A 17,067-nucleotide genomic window follows, 5' to 3' on the forward strand; every position below is an offset into this window, starting at 1 on the left:
AATAACAACAATGCCAACAATGCAAGGAAGGTGCTGGGTGACTTTACTGCACCTACTCCCGACTTCTATGGGAGAAGCATCTCTATCCCTGCCATTGGAGCAAACAACTTTGAGTTTAAGCCTCAATTAGTTTCTCTAATGCAACAGAATTGCAAGTTCCATGGACTTCCATTGGAAGATCCTCATCAGTTCTTAGCTGAGTTCTTGCAAATCTGTGACACTGTCAAGACTAATGGGGTTGACCCTGAGGTCTACAGACTTATGCTATTCCCTTTTGCTGTAAGAGATAGAGCTAGGACATGGTTGGACTCACAACCTAAAGAAAGCCTGAACTCTTGGGAAAAGCTAGTCAATGCCTTCTTGGCAAAGTTCTTTCCACCTCAAAAATTGAGTAAGCTTAGAGTGGAAGTCCAAACCTTCAGACAGAAGGAAGGAGAATCCCTCTATGAAGCTTGGGAAAGATACAAACAATTAATCAAAAAGTGTCCCTCTGATATGCTTTCTGAATGGAGCATCATAGGTATTTTCTATGATGGTCTGTCTGAACTGTCCAAGATGTCTTTGGATAGATCTGCTGGAGGATCTCTTCATCTGAAGAAGACGCCTACAGAAGCTCAAGAGCTGATTGAAATGGTTGAAAATAACCAATTCATGTAAACTTCTTAAAGGAATCCTGTAAACAATGGGACTAATCAGAAGAAAGGAGTTCTTGAGATTGACACTCTGAATGCCATATTGGCTCAGAACAAAATATTGACTCAGCAAGTCAATTTGATTTCTCAAAGTCTGTCTGGAATGCAAAATGCACCAGGTAGTACTAAGGAGGCTTCATCTGAAGAAGAAGCTTATGATCCTGAGAACCCTTCAATGGAAGAGGTGAATTACATGGGAGAACCCTATGGAAACACCTATAATCCTTCATGGAGAAATCATCCAAATCTCTCATGGAAGGATCAACAGAGACCTCAACAAGGTTTCAACAACAGTAATGGTGGAGGAAACAGGTTTAGCAATGGCAAGCCTTTTCCATCATCTTCTCAGCAACAGACAGAGAGTTCTAAGCAGAACACCTCTGACTTAGCAACCATGGTCTCTGATCTAATCAAAACCACTCAAAGTTTCATGACTGAAACAAGGTTCTCCATTAGAAACTTGGAGGCCCAAGTGGGTCAGCTGAGCAAGAAAATTACTGAACTCCCTCCTAGTACTCTTCCAAGCAATACAGAAGAAAATCCAAAAGGAGAGTGCAAGGCCATCAACATGGCCGAATTTGGAGAGGAAGGAGAGGTAGTGAACGCCACTGAGGAAGACCTCAATGGACGTCCACTGACTTCCAATAAGTTCCCCAATGAGGAACCATGGGAATCTGCGGCTCAAAATGAGACCATAGAGATTCCATTGGACCTACTTCTGCCATTCATGAGCTCTGATGAGTATTCTTCCTCTGAAGAGGATGAGTATGTTACTGAAGAGCAAGTTGCTAAATACCTTGGAGCAATCATGAAGCTAAATGACAAGTTATTTGGAAATGAGACTTGGGAGGATGAACCCCCTTTGCTCACCAAAGAACTGGATGACTTGTCTAGGCAGAAATTACCTCAAAAGAGACAGGATCCTGGGAAGTTTTCAATACCTTGTACCATAGGCACCATGACCTTCAAGAAGGCCTTGTGTGACCTAGGGTCAAGTGTAAACCTCATGCCTCTCTCTGTAATGGAGAAGCTAGGGATCTTTGAGGTGCAAGCTACAAAAATCTCACTAGAGATGGCAGACAACTCACGAAAACAAGCTTATAGACTTGTAGAGGATGTTCTGGTAAAAGTTGAAAACCATTACATCCCTACTGATTTCATAGTCCTAGAGACTAGGAAGTGCATGGATGAATCCATCATCCTTGGCAGACCCTTCCTAGCCACAGCAAAAGCTGTGATTGATGTGGACAGAGGAGAATTGATCATTCAAGTGAATGAAGAATCCTTGGTGTTTAAGGCTCAAGGATATCCCTCTGTAACCATGGAGAGGAAGCATGAAGAGCTTCTCTCAAAACAGAGTCAAACAGAACCCCCACAGTTAAACTCTAAGTTTGGTGTTGGGAGGCCACAACCAACTTCTAAGTTTGGTGTTGAACCCCCACATTCAAACTCTAAGTTTGGTGTTGGGAGGTTCCAACATTGCTCTGAGCATTTCTGAGGCTCCATGAGAGCCCACTGTCAAGCTATTGACATTAAAGAAGCGCTTGTTGGGAGGCAACCCAATGCTATATTTTATCTATTCTCTTTTGTTATTTTATGTTTTCTGTAGGTTGATGATCATGAGAAGTCACAAAATCAATTGAAAAAGCAAAAACAGAATGAAAAAATAGAAAGAAAAACAGCACACCCTGGAGGAAGATCCTGCTGGCGTTTAAACGCCAGTAAGGCTAGCAGATAGGCGTTTAACGCCCAGTCTGGCACCATTCTGGGCGTTTAACGCCAGAAAAGGGCACCAGACTGGCGCTAAACGCCAGTAAAGGGCAAGAAGTTGGCGTTAAACGCCAGAAAGGGGCACCAGCCCGGCGTTTAACGCCAGAAATGGCACAAAGAGCAATTTTGCTCGCCACTTGGTGCAGGGATGACTTTTCCTTGACACCTCAGGATCTGTGGACCCCACAGGATCCCCACCTACCCCACCACTCTCTCTCTTCTTCACCCATTCACCAATCACCTCAACACCTCTTCCCCAAAAACCCTTCCCCTATCAAATCCCATCTTTCTCTTCACCACTCACATCCATCCTTCATAAAACCCCACCTACCCCACCATTCAAATTCAAACCACTTTCCCACCCAAACCCACCCATACATGACTGAACCTTACCCCTCTCCCCACTCCTATATAAACCCATCTTCACTCCTTCATTTTCACACAACATAAACACTACTTCTCCCCCTTTGGCCGAACCACAAAAGCCTCCTCCATCTCCTTCATTTCTTCTTCTTCTACTCTCTTCTTTCTTCTTTTGCTCGAGGATGAGCAAACATTTTAAGTTTGGTGTGGTAAAAGCATTGTTTTTTGTTTTTCCATAACCATTTATGGCATCCAAGGCCGGAGAAACCTCTAGAAAGAGGAAAGGGAAGGCAAAAGCTTTCACCTCCGAGTCATGGGAGATGGAGAGATTCATCTCAAGGGTGCATCAAGACCACTTCTATGAAGTTGTGGCCTTGAAGAAGGTGATCCCCGAGGTCCCTTTTTCACTCAAAAAGAGTGAATATCCGGAGATCCGACATGAGATCCGAAGAAGAGGTTGGGAAGTTCTTACCAACCCCATTCAACAAGTCGGAATCTTAATGGTTCAAGAGTTCTATGCCAATGCATGGATCACCAAGAACCATGATCAAAGTGTGAACTCGGACCCAAAGAATTGGCTTACTATGGTTCGGGGGAAATACTTGGATTTTAGTCCGGAAAATGTAAGGTTGGCATTCAACTTGCCCATGATGCAAGGAGATGAACATCCTTACACTAGAAGGGTCAACTTTGATCAAAGGTTGGACCAAGTCCTCATAGACATTTGTGAAGAGAGCGCCCAATGGAAGAGAGATTCAAGAGGGAAGCTGGTTCAACTGAGAAGGCATGACCTCAAGCCTGTGGCTAGGGGATGGTTGGAGTTTATCCAACGCTCAATCATTCCCACTAGCAACCGGTCCGAAGTTACTATAGACTGGGCTATCATGATTCATAGCATCATGATTGGAGAAGAAATAGAAGTTCATGAGTTGGAGTTGACATAGAGGGAGACATCCCCATTGATGAGGACAAGCCCATCACTAAGAAGAGGATGGAGCAAACAAGAGACCCCTCTCATCATCAAATCCCTGAGATGCCTCAAGGGATGCACTTTCCTCCACAAAACTATTGGGAGCAACTAAACACCTCCCTAGGAGAATTGAGTTCCAACATGGGACAACTAAGGGTGGAGCACTAAGAACACTCCGTCCTCTTCCATGAAATTAGAGAAGATCAAAGAATCATGAGAGAGGAGCAACAAAGACAAGGAAGAGACATTGAGGAGCTCAAGCACTCCATAGGATCTTCAAGAGGAAGAACAAGCCGCCATCACTAAGGTGGACCCGTTCTTTAATTTCCTTGTTCTTTATTTTCTGTTTTTCGAAAATTATGCTTATGTTTATCTATGTTTGTGTCTTGTGATCATTAGTGTCTTAGTGTCTATGCCTTAAAGTTATGAATGTCCTATGAATCCATCACCTTTCTTAAATGAAAAATGTTCTTAATTGAAAAAGAAAAGAATTGCATGAATTTTGAATTTTATAACAGTTTAATTATTTTGATGTGGTGGCAATACTTTTGTTTGCTGAATGTATGCTTAAACAGTGCATATGTCTTTTGAATTTGTGATTCATGAATGTTGGCTCTTGAAAGAATGATGAAAAAGGAGACATGTTACTGAGGATCTAAAAAATCATAAAAATGATTCTTGAAGCAAGAAAAAGCAGTGAATACAAAAAATTTTTTTTTTCGAAAAAAAAAGAGAGAAGGAGAAAAACGAAAAGAAAAAGGGAGAAAAAGAAAAAAGAAGGAAAAAGAAAGAAATAAAGTTGTGATCCAAGGCAAAAAGAGTGTGCTTAAGAACCCTGGACACCTCTAATTGGGGACTCTAGCAAAGCTGAGTCACAATCTGAAAAGGTTCACCCAATTATGTGTCTGTGGCATGTATGTATCCAGTGGTAATACTAGAAGACAGAGTGCTTTGGGCCACGGCCAAGACTCAATAAGTAGCTGTGTTCAAGAATCATCATACTTAACTAGGAGAATCAATGACACTATCTGGATTCTGAGTTCCTAAAGAAGCCAATCATTCTGAATTTCAAAGGATAGAGTGAGATGCCAAAACTATTCAGAGGCAAAAAGCTAAAAGCCCCGCTCATCTTATTAATACTGATCTTCATAGATGTTTTTGGAATTCATTGCATATTCTCTTCTTTTTATCTTATTTGATTTTCAGTTGCTTGAGGACAAGCAACAATTTAAGTTTGGTGTTGTGATGAGCGGATAATTTGTACGCTTTTTGGCATTGTTTTTAGTATGTTTTTAGTATGATCTAGTTAGTTTTTAGTATATTTTTATTAGTTTTTAGTTAAAATTCACTTTTCTGGACTTTACTATGAGTTTGTGTGTTTTTCTGTGATTTCAGGTATTTTCTGGCTGAAATTGAGGGACCTGAGCAAAAATCTGATTCAGAGACTAAAAAGGACTGCAGATGCTGTTGGATTCTGACCTCCCTACACTCGAAGTAGCTTTTCTGGAGCTACAGAAGCCCAATTGGCGCGCTCTCAACGGCGTTAGAAAGTAGACATCCTGGGCTTTCCAGAAATATATGATAGTCCATACTTTGCTTAAGATTTGATGGCCCAAATCGGCGTTCAAAGTCACCTTCAGAATTCCCAGCGTTAAACGCCGGAACTGGCACATGGATGGGAGTTAAACGCCCAAACTGGCACCAAAGCTGGCGTTTAACTCCAAGAAGAGTCTCTACACGAAAAATGCTTCAATGCTCAGCCCAAGCACACACCAAGTGGGCCCGGAAGTGGATTTTTATGTCATTTACTCGTCTGTGTAAACCCTAGGCTACTAGTTCTCTATATATAGGACCTTTTACTATTGTATTTTCATCTTGGTAGCTACCTTTGTTCTTATGCTATCTTAGGTCATTGGGAGGCTGGCCATTCGGCCATGCCTAGACCTTGTTCTTATGTATTTTCAACGGTGGAGTTTCTACACACCATAGATTAAGGTGTGGAGCTCTGCTGTACCTCGAGTATTAATGCAATTACTATTCTTCTTCTATTCAATTCCGCTTGTTCTTGTTCCAAGATATCACTTGTTCTTCAACTTGATGAATGTGATGATCTGTGACACTCATCATCATTCTCACCTATGAACGTGTGCCTGACAACCACCTCCGTTCTACCTTAGATTGGGTGGATATCTCTTGGATTCTTTAACCGGAATCTTCGTGGTATAAGCTAGAACTGATGGCGGCATTCAAGAGAATCCGGAAGGTCTAAACCTTGTCTGTGGTATTCTGAGTAGGATTCAATGATTGAATGACTGTGACGAGCTTCAAACTCCTGAGGGCGGGGCGTTAGTGACAGACGCAAAAGAATCACTGGATTCTATTCCGGCCTGATTGAGAACCGACAGATGGATAGCCGTGCCGTGACAGGGTGCGTTGAACATTTCCACTGAGAGGATGGGAGGTAGCCACTGACAATGGTGAAACCCTTGCATACAGCTTGCCATGGAAAGGAGTAAGAAGGATTGGATGAAGACAGTAGGAAAGCAGAGAGACGGAAGGGACCAAGCATCTCCATACGCTTATCTGAAATTCCCACCAATGAATTACATAAGTATCTCTATCTTTATCTTTATGTTTTATTCGTATATCACCCATAACCATTTGAGTTTGCCTGAATAAGATTTACAAGGTGACCATAGCTTGCTTCATACCAACAATCTCTGTGGGAGCGACCCTTACTCGCGTAAGGTTTATTACTTGGACGACCCAGTACACTTGCTGGTTAGTTGTGCGAAGTTGTGTTTATGCCATGGTGTTGAACACCAAGTTTTTGGATTATTTGTGTTGTAGTGATCACAATTTCGTGCACCAGGCCACTATGAAGAATTATATATCAAATCAAATCCCCGGACGTTAGCTTTCCAACGCAAGTGGAACCGCATCAATTGGACCTTTGTAGCTCAAGTTATGACCGTTTGAGTGCGAAGAGGTCAGGCTGGACAGCTTAGCAGTTTCTTCAACTTCTTGTATTCCTTCCACTTTTGCATGCTTCATTTTCATCCTCTAAGCCATTCTTGCCCTGTAATTCCTGAAATCACTTAACACACATATCAAGGCATCTAATGGTAATAAGAGAGGATTAAATAAAAGGAAATAAAAGCCAAGGAAGCATGTTTTCAATCAAAGCACATAATTAGGAAGGCAAATACAAAACCATGCAAATAGTATGAATAAATGGGTAAAGAATAGATAAAAACCACTCAATTGAGCACAAGATAAACCATAAAATAGTGGTTTATCATCCCCCTTATATTTTTGGTCTGCAAGAAATCTTCCATCCAATCCACTACATCCTATTTTCTGATCTTTTCTGCCCCCACCAAAACTGGAGTATGGCTCTCTGAATCTCTTCAACTAGTGTCTCCGGTAACTTAAAGAAACTTAGTGTGTATATGGGTATCGTGGTTGCCACCGCCTTAATAAGCACTTCACGTCCACTAGAAGATAATAGAGCCCTATTCCAGTGGCTTAGCTTCTGACACACCCTATCTTTAATGTAGTTAAATGTCGCTTTCTTTGATCTCTGAACCACTGCCGGTAAACCCAAATATTTGTTTTGATTGCCAACATGAGAGACAAGGAAAATCTCCACCAAATGGTCTCAGACTGGAATTGGTGTGTTATTACTAAAGAAGACTGATGATTTGTCTAAGTTTACCGTTTGGCCACTAAGTTCTTCGTAAGTCTGTAGAACCTATAGCAATCTCTGACACTTTACTTCTGAAGCTTTGCTAAAAAGAATTGAATCGTCTGCAAAAAAAGATGATTGATTGTCGGACACCTCTGATTGAGTCTCAAATCATAAATTTTTAGCCTCTGTTATTCTCTGTGGAGCAGATGGGAGAGTCCCTCTGTGTAAAACAAAAATAGGTAGGGAGATAGGGGATCACCTTGTCGTAATCCTCTACATGGTTTGAAATAACCATGAGGTTGTCCATCCACAGTAACAGAGTAAGATACCATCGTCACAAGTTCCTCAATCCACTTCATCCATCGATCACAGAAACCTAGCTTCTTCATCACCTTCCAAAGAAAACTCCATTCCACCCTATCATAAGCCTTGCTCATATCTAGCTTTAATGCCAAATCATAATCTCCATGCCTTTTATTTTTGAGAAAATACATGAATTTGTGTGCAATTAGGACATTATCACTAATCAACCTACCCTTTATAAAAGTACTTTGAGAGTCATTGATTAGTCTATTCATAACTGATTGAAGTCTGTGCACCAGAATTTTAGATATAATCTTATAGAAAACAGAGCTAAGACTAATCGGTCTGACTTGTTTCATAGAATTAGTGGCCGGCACCTTAGGTATGAGACATATGTGAGTATGATTAAAAACTTTCAAAATTTTACCTCCGTAGAAAAAGCTTCTAACAGCTGCTGTCACATCTCCTTTTATTGTACTCCAAAAGAATTGAAAAAATTTTGCTGTGAATCCATCATCTCCCGGAGCCGAAAAAGGGTTGATGGAGAAGAATGCTGTTTTAATTTCCTCTTCAGTCACTGGCCTACACAGAATTCTATTAGTGGCTGCATTTTTTTGGCGAATTCCATCCAATTCTGCAGTCAGGCCTCTAGGACAGCTTGTTGTGAATAGATTTTCAAAGTATTTCTATGCAACTTCCGCTATTTCTGCCGGTTCCTTTGCCATATTCCCCTCCTCGTCCTCCAACTCCTTTATTCTATTTTTTCCGTTCCTTGTTTGAAACTTGGAATGAAAAAATTTAGTATTTCTATCGCCCCAGTTGAGCCATTACTCCCTAGACTTCTCCCTCCAATACCGCTATTCTTCCTCCAATGCATCCTCTAGTTCAGTTTCTAAGATTCGGATAGCATTCCCATCTGCCTGAACTCCTTTTTGCATTTCAGATTCTATCTGATTCTTGAGAATCTGAATTTTCTTCCTTGAATTAGATTCAGAGTGCTGCTGCCATTGTACAATTGAATGTCTACAATACTTTAGCTTTCTAGCTAGCTTAAACATTGGAGACCTCTGAATATCTATTATCCATGCCTGTTTGATTAAACTAATCACCTCTTCATTTTCACACCATCGTTCCTGAAATCTGAACCTCCTTTTTACCCTCCTTTCTTCACCACCCGTGTTGAGAAGAATGACCTTATGGTCTGAACTAGAATCAGATAAGTGTGCAAGAGTGGTTTCTAGAAATTCACCTTTCTACTCATTTGTAACAAGAGCTCTGTCCAATCCCTCCTTTATATGATTCTTTCCAAATTGACGATTGCTCCAAATGTATTTATTTCCCTCATAACCAATGTCGACTAGCCTTCCCTCATTGATGAAATCCCGAAACTGTTGTATTGAAGTGCTGGATTTTTGTCTTCCTCCCTCCTTTTCCTCTTGATTTTTAATTGCATTGAAGTCTCCTATTATTACCAGTGTTTCACTCCTTCCTTCAAATATCTGCAATAGTTTTGCAAATTGAAACCCTCTATTTTTCTCATATGTGTGCAAGTGAACTCCTACAATTTCCCATTTTAAACCCTCTTGTTGGTCCTCTATGAAAAAATACACAAAGAACTGGTCATGTTCCACTATGTGCATCGGCACTTCATCCTTCCAAGCCATTTCTAATCCTCCAGACAGTCCCATTGGATCAACTGTAAAAATAGATTTGTAGCCTTCCCTCCTTAACACTCTCTCCACTGTCTAGGTACTATTTTTTGTCTCACAAAGAAGTAATACCTCGGGGGAATGGGATCTAGAAATCCCTTTAATGTTGTGAACTGTCAGGGATTTCCGCAAACCCCGATGATTCCACATCTTCACTTTCATCCCTCGTTGGGTGCCAATGGTTGGGTGGCACCCTTGATGAGCGGATAATTTATATGCTTTTTGGCATTGTTTTTAGATAGTTTTTAGTAGGATCTAGTTAGTTTTTAGTATATTTTTATTAGTTTTTAAGTAAAATTCACATTTCTGGACTTTACTATGAGTTTGTGTGTTTTTCTGTGATTTCAGGTATTTTCTAGCTAAAATTGAGGGACCTGAGCAAAAATTTGATTCAGAGGCTAACAAAGGACTGCTGATGCTGTTGCATTCTGACCACCCTGCACTCGAAATGGAATTTTTGGAGCTATAGGAGTCCAAATGGCGCGCTCTCAATTACGTTAGAAAGTAGACATCCTAGGAGTTCCAGCAATAGATAATAGTCCATACTTTTTCCAAGTTTAGACGACGCAAATTGGTGTTAAATGCCAGCTTTCTGCCATATTCTGGCATTAAACGCCAGAAACAAGTTACAAACTAGAGTTAAACGCCAAAAACAAGTTACAAACTGACGTTTAACTCCAAGAATAGCCTATGCACATGAAACCTTCAATGCTCAGCCCCAGCACACACCAAGTGGGCCCCAGAAGTAGATTTCTGCACTATCTATCTTAGTTTACTCATTTTCTGTAAATCTAGGTTACTAGTTGAGTATAAAAACTACTTTTAGAGATTTATTTTGTACCTCATGAAATTTTTACATCTGAATTTGTACCTTTGATGGCATGAGTATCTAAATCCCATAGTTGAGGGTGAGGAGCTTTGCTGTGTCTCGATGAATTAATGTAATTATGTCTGTTTTCTTTTCAATCACGCATGTTTCTATTCTAAGATATTTATTCGCACTTCAACATGATGAATGTGATGATTCTTGACACTCATCACCATTCTCAACCTATGAACGCGTGCCTGACAACCACTTTCGTTCTACCTTAGATTGAATGTATATCTCTTGAGTTCCTGGCTCACGAGTTTGACTGCCTCTCCTGACAACAGAGCATTCAAATCTGTGAGATCAGAGTCTTCGTGGTATAAGCTAGAATCAATTGGCAGCATTCCTGAGATCCAGAAAGTCTAAACCTTGTCTGTAGTATTCCGAGTAGGATACGGGAAGGGATGACTGTGACGAGCTTCAAACTCATGAATGCTGGGCGTGGTGACAGACGCAAAAGAATCAATGCATACTATTCCAACATTTGTGAGAACCAACAGATGATTAGCCATGTACATAGACTATTTTCACTGAGAGGACGGCGGGTAGCCATTGACAACAGTGATCCACCAACATACAGCTTGCCATTGAAGGAGACCTGTGTGCGTGAAGAAGAAGACAGTAGGAAAGCAGAAATTCAAAGGACAAAGCATCTCCAAAACTCCAACCCATTCTCCATTACTGCGTAGCAAGTATTCATTTCATGCTCTTTCACTTTTCATAATTAAAACTAAGAATCACTATTGATATCCTGACTAAGAATAATAAGATAACCATAGCTTGCTTCAAGCCACAATCTCCGTGGGATCCGACCCTTACTCACGTAAGGTATTACTTGGACGATCCAGTGCACTTGCTGGTTATTTGTGCGGAATTACAAAGTGTGATTGTAATTTTTGTGCACCAAGTTTTTGGCGCCGTTATCGGGGATTGTTCGAGTTTGAACAATTGACGGTTTATCTTGTTACTTAGATTAGAAAAAAATTTGTCTTTTTGGTTTAGAGTCACTAGGATTACATCTTTTATATTCTTTTTAAAAAACTTTCAAAAATATTATTTTTCTTCATTAGTTTTTAATTTTTCTTTGAGTCTTTTGTTTGAGTTTAGTTTTATATCTTAAGTTTGGTGTCAATTGCATGTTTTTATTTTCCTTTAAATTTTCGAGTTTGTGTTCATTGTTCTTGCTATTTTTCTTGTTTGATCTTTAGTTTGTCTTATTTTGTGTCTTTTCTTGTTTTTCTTGTGCATTTTCAAATTATCAGTTTTCAAAAAAATTATATATATTAAAAATACCTTTTTAAAACACGTTAAATTTATAGCTGAGTTGGCTAGAGCATTGTGTTTGTGTTATTGGTAATTGGGTATCTTCCTTTTAAAACTTTTTCAAAAATAATTTTTCTTTGATTAAATCTTGTGCCAAATTTTAAGTTTGGTGTTCTCTTGTTATTTTTCTTTAATTTTTGAAAATTTATTTTTAGTTTTCTAAAAGTTTTAAGTTTGGTGTTTTTTTTGGTGTTCTTGAGTCTTTGAATTTTGTTCTTGTGAGTTTTCAAGGAGTTCTTGAGTCTTCTTTGTGTTTTGATCTTAAAATTTTTAAGTTTGGTGTTCCTTGGTGTTTTTCCTCTAAAATTTTCGAAAACAAGGAGCATTAGATCTAAAAATTTTAAGTCTTGTGTCTTTTGTGTGTTTTTCTCTTTCCTCATAAAATTCAAAAATAAAAAATATCTTTTCCTTTAATTTCTCATCATTTTCGAATCCCTTGGGTTGACTTGGTCAAAATTTTTCAAATCATATCCTTTTAAGATTTTTAAAATCATATCTTTTTCAAAAACATCCTAACCACTTTCTCTCACCTTACTTTTTCGAAAATCCTCATAAAATATTTTTAAATCTTTTTTATTTATTTTAGTTTTTTATTTATTTTATTTTATTTTTTCAAATTTTTTTTATAAATAAATATAATAAAATAAATAAAATAAATCCCCATCATCTCCCTTTCTCCATCATGGACCTAAGTGGAAATGAACAGTTCAGAAAGACTCTAGGGTCATATGCTAACCCCACTACTGCTTCATATGGGAGTAGTATCAGTATATCCTCCATCGGAGTCAGTAGTTTTGAGTTGAATCCTCAACTCATCATCATGGTGCAGCAAAATTGCCAGTATTTTAGTCTTCCACAGGAAGAACCTACTGAGTTTCTAGCACAGTTCTTACAAATTGCTGATACAGTACATGATAAGGAAGTAGATCAGGATGTCTACAAATTATTACTATTCTCATTTGCTATAAAAGACCAAGCTAAGAGGTGGTTAAATAACCAACATAAAGCTAGCATAAGAACATGGAAACAGTTGTCAGATAAATTCCTGAATCAATATTTCCCTCCTAAGAGGATGACACAACTAAGGCTGGACATCCAAGGCTTTAAACAAGGGGATAATGAATCCCTTTACAATGCCTGGGAGAGGTACAGAGAGATGCTAAGGAAATGCCCCTCTGAAATATTTTTGGAATAGGTGCAGTTAGACATCTTTTACTACGGGCTTACAGGGAAGGCTCAGATATCTCTAGACCACTCAGTTGGTGGATCTATACACATGAGAAAAACAATTGAAGAGGCTCAAGAGCTCATTGATACAGTTGCTAGAAATCAGCATCTGTACTTAAGTAGTGAGTCCTCCATAAAAGAAGAGGCTAAAGCAGTATCCACTGAACTTAGTCCTCTAGAACAAGTTGTTGAAATCAATAAGCAACTATGTTATCTGACAGAACAGTTAGCAGAATTTAAAGAGATGTTACAAGACACTAAGGATGCTAACAGGAACTTGGAAGCACAACTTGACCAGACAAGACAGCAGTTATCAAAACAGATAACAGAAGAGTGCCAAGCAGTTTAATTAAGGAGTGGAAAAATATTGAATACCTCAGCTCAAAGCAGCAGAAAGCCAAGAAAAGAACAAATAATAGAGGATGAGCAGATTGCTACCCAAAATCCCTCTGAGGATAGTAAGAGCCCAGAGAGGAATGATTCTGGCGTTCAAACGCCAGAAAAAGGGAGAAAAATTGGTGTTAAACACCCAAACCATGTTCATTTCTGGCGTTCAAACGCCAGAAAAGGGAGGGAATCTGGCGTTAAACGCCAATCCATCCCCCAATCCTGGCGTTCAAATGCCTATGAGGGGTCAGACACATGAAAGTGCTGATAATAACTCCCTCAAGAAGGCTTCTCAATCTACCTCTGTAGAAAATAAACCTGCAGCAACCAAAGTTGAAGAATACAAAGCCAAAATACCTTATCCTCAGAAACTCCGCCAAGCGGAATAGGATAAATAATTTGCCCGCTTTGTAGACTATCTCAGGACCCTTGAAATCAAGATTCCATTTGCAGAGGCACTTGAGCAAATACTCTCTTATGCTAAGTTCATGAAAGAGATCTTAAGTCATAAGAAGGATTAGAGAAAAACTGAAAAAGTTATTCTCACTGAAGAATGCAGTGCAATCATTTTAAAGAGCTTACCAGAGAAGCTTAAGGGTCCAGGAAGCTTTATGATACCATGCACATTAGAGGGTACCTGTACCAAGACAGCTCTATGTGATCTTGGAGAAAGTATCAACCTAATCCCTGCATCCACTATCAGAAAGATTAGGTTGATTGAAGAGGTCAAACTAACTTGGATTTGTCTTCAACTTATTGATGGCTCCATTAAATACCCATCAGGCGTAATTAAGGATATGATTGTCACAGTTGGGCCATTTGCCTTTCCCACTGACTTTGTAGTGCTGGGAATGGAGGAGTGATGAGCGGATAATTTGTATACTTTTTGGCATTGTTTTTAGTATGTTTTTGGTATGATATAGTTAGTTTTTAGTATATTTTTATTAGTTTTTAGTTAAAATTCACTTTTCTGGACTTCACTATGAGTTTTTGTGTTTTTCTGTGATTTCAGGTATTTTCTGGCTGAAATTGAGGGACCTGAGCAAAAATCTGATTCAGAGACCAAAAAGGACTGCAGATGCTGTTGGATTCTGACCTCCCTGCACTCGAAGTGGATTTTCTGGAGCTACAGAAGCCCAATTGGCGTGCTCTCAACGGCGTTGGAAAGTCGACATCCTGGGCTTTCCAGCAATATATGATAGTCCATACTTTGCCCAAGATTTGATGGCCCAAACCGGCGTTCAAAGTCACCTCAAGAAATCCCAGCGTTAAACGCTGGAACTGGCACCCAAATGGGAGTTAAACGCCCAAACTGGCACCAAAGCTGGCGTTTAACTCCAAGAAGAGTCTCTACACGAAATTTGCTTCATTGCTCAGCCCAAGCACACACCAAGTGGGCCCGGAAGAGGATTTTTATGTCATTTACTCATTTCTGTACACCTTAGGCTACTAGTTTCTTATAAGTAGGACCTTTTGCTATTGTATTAAAAATCTTTGGATCTTTATATCTTTTGATCACTTTAGATCTCTAGATCATCTTTGGACATTGTGTTCTTAGATCATTGGGAGGCTGGCCATTCGGCCATGCCTAGACCTTATGCTTATGTATTTTCAACGGTGGAGCTTCTACACACCATAGATTAAGGTGTGGAGCTCTGCTGTACCTCAAGTATTAATGCAATTACTATTGTTCTTCCATTCAATTCCGCTTGTTCTTGTTCCAAGATATCACTTGTTCTTCAACTTGATGAAGGTGATGATTGACGCCCATCACCATTCTCACCCATGAACAAAGTGACTGACAACCACTCTTGTTCTACAAGCATTTGAGGCTTAGTGAATATCTCTTGGATTCCTGATTGCACGATGCATGGTTGATCGCCTGACAACCGAGTGCTCGCCTGACAAACGAGCCAACCATTCCGTGAGGTCAGAGTCTTCGTGGTATAGGCAAGAACTGATGGCAGCATTCAAGAGAATCCGGAAGGTCTAACCTTGTCTGTGGTATTCTGAGTAGGATTCAATGACTGAATGATTGTGACGTGCTTCAAACCTGTAACCTACTGGGCGTTAGTGACAGACGCAAAAGAATCACTGGATTCTATTCCGGTAGGGGAGGGAACCACACCGGTGATTGGCAGCACTGTGACAGAGTGTGTGCATTAGCTTTCACTGCGAGGATGGGAGGTAGCTGCTGACAACAGTGAAACCCTACACGAGCTTGCCATGGAAAGGAGTAGGAAGGATTGGATGAAGGCAGTAGGAAAGCAGAGAGACGGAAGGGAAGGCATCTTCATGCGCTTATCTGAAGTTCTCACCAATGAATTACATAAGTATCTCTATCTTTACCTTTGTGTTATTTTCGTTCATCATCATTATCATTTGAGTTTGCCTGACTAAGATTTACAAGATGACCATAGCTTGCTTCAATACTAACAATCTCCGTGGGATCGACCCTTACTCACGTAAGGTTTATTACTTGGACGACCCAGTGCACTTGCTGGTTAGTTGTGCGAAGTTGTGTAATGCCATGGTATTGAGCTACCACGTTTTTGGAGCCATTACCGGGGATTATGAGAGTTGTGAAAAAGTATAGTTCACAATTTCGCCCACCAAGGAGCACAAGAGTGCAACTCTCATTCTAGGAAGACCTTTCCTAGCAACTGGACGAACCCTCATTGACATCCAAAAAGGGGAAGTAACCCTGAGAGTTAATAAGCATGAGTTTAGACTGAATGCTATTGAAGCAATGAAGCACCCAGACACATCAAAAGACTGCATGCGTGTTGATATTATTGACTCCCTGGTACAGGAGATCAGTATGGCTGAGAGTCTTGAATCAGAGCTAGAGGATATCTTTAAAGATGTTCAGCCTGATCTGGAGGAACCAGAGGAAATAAAAGAACCTCTGAAAATTCTTCAGGAAGAGGAGAAACCTCCTAAACTCGAGCTCAAACTACTACCACCATCCATAGAATATGTTTTTCTGGGGGAAGGTGAAACTTTTCCTGTAATCATAAACTCTACCTTAGAGCCACAGGAAGAGAAAGCACTAATTCAGGTGCTAAGGACACACAAGATAGCTCTTGGGTGGTCCATTAGTGATCTCAAGGGCATTAGCCCAGCCAAATGCATGCACAAAATCCTACTAGAAGATAATGCCAAACCAGTGGTTCAACCATAAAGGCGGCTAAATCCAGCCATGAAGGAGGTGGTGTGATGCGTGAGCATCTTGTCTATCTTTTCCTAGTGAATTTGCATCTAAATTATTTAGTTTAATTTAGAATTAATTATATTTTAGCCACTATGGATGCTATTTTGAGTTTTGTGCAATTTTATTCATTTTATGTAGCATTCGGATGGATTTGATGAAGTTTCTGCAGAGAAGAAGAAGAAACCAAAGAGATAACCAGCGAAGACCGACACAGACGCGTAGCTCACGCGACCGCGCGGAATGGAGAAATTGCAATGAGGCAATCGCGTGCCTGACGCGAACGCGTGGACTAGAATCTGCACAAATGACGCGAGCGCGTGGACTACGCGGACGCATCACATGCGCGATCTGCAATAATACAGAAAACGCTGGTTACGATTTTTGGGCTGTTTTTGACCTAGTTTCCAGTCCAGAAAATACAAATTAGAAGCTACAGAATGGACAAATCAAGTGGTCCCCATCCATCAACTGAAGATCTGTTAATTAATTCGAATTTAAATTCAAATCTTATCTTTTAGGAAAAGATATTATTTTTAATTTTAGATTTTAA

At 39.9% G+C, this 17,067-nt stretch overlaps 1 non-coding gene across 1 annotated transcript; it reads right to left on the minus strand.

Annotated features, from left to right (window-relative positions):
* Positions 1-393: 393 nt before the first annotated feature.
* Positions 394-501, minus strand: LOC112719357 (small nucleolar RNA R71). Its single transcript, XR_003161661.1, has one exon. It is a non-coding gene; the product is annotated as a small nucleolar RNA R71 (small nucleolar RNA).
* Between the last annotated feature and the right edge of the window lie 16,566 nt (positions 502-17,067).

The sequence above is a fragment of the Arachis hypogaea genome, chromosome 10, assembly GCF_003086295.3.
Source record: "Arachis hypogaea cultivar Tifrunner chromosome 10, arahy.Tifrunner.gnm2.J5K5, whole genome shotgun sequence".
NCBI classification, from domain to species: domain Eukaryota; kingdom Viridiplantae; phylum Streptophyta; class Magnoliopsida; order Fabales; family Fabaceae; genus Arachis; species Arachis hypogaea.